This window comes from Chrysochloris asiatica, unplaced genomic scaffold (genome assembly GCF_000296735.1).
Source record: "Chrysochloris asiatica unplaced genomic scaffold, ChrAsi1.0 scaffold00107, whole genome shotgun sequence".
Classification (NCBI taxonomy): Eukaryota; Metazoa; Chordata; class Mammalia; order Afrosoricida; family Chrysochloridae; genus Chrysochloris; species Chrysochloris asiatica.
The window spans coordinates 5,532,331-5,534,833 of NW_006408625.1; positions in this window are offsets into that span (position 1 = coordinate 5,532,331).

The following is a 2,503-nucleotide window of genomic DNA, read 5'->3' on the forward strand; positions in this document are numbered from 1 at the left end:
AGTGACTATGTTTGTGAACTTCACCAGGTGGAGTACACAGGAATTGAAACAACTACATATGTGGAAAGAGATGATTGAGAAGCTCAATACCATCGATCAGAACAAGGCCAGGGGCTGACTGAGGAACATTAATTGCTCATGTGCAAGCTCAAGATGAAGCGGGCAGACACCTGTTGATATAGGTGACAGGGCAACCAATATACAACAAGAAAGAGATTAGCAGAGAGCAGGACACACAGGGAAGAATGTAATAGCTATGTGAATAGAGGTAAATGCTGCTAACTGTTGGTACATGGAGGGGACTGCAAAGTTGTAATGAAGCAAAGTATATGATTTTTTCAATGTAAAACCAATGATCTTCTCTGTAAACCTTCACACAATTCACAATAAATTTTTTTTTTTTAAAAAAAAAGGTAATGCAATTTCCCCACAAATTTTTTTAAGCCCCTCGTACATTACAAACAAAAGATTGGCTCCTATACAGTATGCAAGTGGTCTTAATGCATGTCTAAAATTTAATAAATTTAATTATTTTTATGTTTTCAAAATAAGTAAAGCAAATGAAAGAAAAGATGAAATAAAAGAAATTATTTGAAAATGCAGAGCAAGAAAATAAAGTATTGACTGATTTGGCAGAGACAGGAGGTAGGAAAGGCTCCTTAGCAAAGGTATGGAAAAACCAGAGAAGGCACTTTTCAGGAGTAGCTCCAGAATTTTGTATTTAGTATAAGGTGAAGGACCTCAGTTTCCCATGCCCACTGGTAAAGAAATCAGACTGTGGAAGGAAATTACCGCAATTTCTGAATCGATCGGGACACTCCCTACAGGTCCCTCGGCCTGGACTGAGATCAGAGGGCAGGACCACAGCCAGACTGATACAGTGATGCAGTGCTAAAAACCATGGAGCGGCATCTGGAAAATGAGGAGAGACAGATTTTACACTTTTTTTCCCTCCTTTCCCCTGTCGCACCCTCACTGCCCAGCCTAGATACCTTCAGGCAGGTAGGAGATCACCCCAAAAAGAGTCCAGCATTGCACTCACAATTTTTTCCATGACTCAAGGAGGAGGGTTCTTGGAGCCCCATTTGTCCCACAGGCTGATCATTTGGCTGATTCTTATGACATCTGACTCTGATGTCCAGCCCTAAAGTTGACCTGGGTGGGACCCCTTATAGCTGCCTTACCTAGCAAGAAACAGCAGGTCTGGCCATACAGACAAACCGTATGTGCACGTTGTAAAACCCAAACATAAAAGGCAAGAGCCAACACCAACTACTATATAAAAGGATGCATCTATTTTTAGAATTATGATGTTCATACGCAGCTACCTAACTGACCTTCAGAGATGAAAATAGTGGGCAATATTTCTTCCATTCATTTCTCAACATCTATCTGTGCACCTCCATGGTGATGACTAGAGGAGGGCCTGAGTGAGTGGACACCCCCACCCACTGCTAGAAGTTTCTACTGTGCATGGACACTGACCTGAGCAGCAAAGGCTATTGGTCAGTCAGCTACAGTTTTATTTTTGTTTTTGAGTGGTTTTTCTCTGTGCTTTTATATTGTTTCTGGTTTTGGTCCTTTTGGTTTCACTTTTTTTCCTAGGGGTGGGAGCTTTTTCTCCCTACATTACCCAAGAAGAGTCAGCAATCATGACCATATATCAAAGCTACAAGCATACCCCATAATATCCCACCATCTGGTCAGGAACCAATACCAGCTGTTAGGCATTACACATGAAAAGGGAAGCATATCTCCAGATTACATCCACCAAGAGACACTCAGTAAGTTTAGCATCACAGCAACATGCATTCATTTAATCATTGAAAATGCACCTAACTACTGAAAATGTCCAAGAAAAAAACAATAAAATATCTCAGCACATATTCAAAAACATAAAAGAGTAACTGAGACAAATGAGCTGGAGGCAGACATAGAATTCCCGCTAGAAGAAGGCTTTGGATCTGCCTGAGAAGGAATTCAGAAGAATGATAATGACACAAATTCAAATGCTCCACAGAGGGGTGGAGGAAAATTAGGAAGGTGTCAGGAAAGTGCTACAGGAACAATCAAACAAGATACATATAGCATTGGAAACTATTCAAAATCTGCAAAAAGAGGTCCAGATGATTAATAATAAAATATCGGAAATGGACAATATACTGAAAGAGCAAAGGAGTAGAATTGAAGAGATGGAAGCCAGAACCAGCGAGGTGGAAGACAAATCTCTCAATACTGCCAAGATAGAAGAGCAAGCAGAAAAAGGGATAAAAAAAAACTGAAGACAATCATAAGATTCATGCTGGAAAACATGAAGAGGAATAACTCAAGAATTATTGGCATTCCATACTATGCTACATTGAAGAATAGCAAGAAAGCGGTGAACCACCGCATAACATGGATGAACCTTGAGGAAATTATGCTGAGTGAAATTAGTCAGTCACAAAAAGAGAAATACTGCATAGGACCACTATTGTAAAGGACTAAGAAAAAGAAATTATAC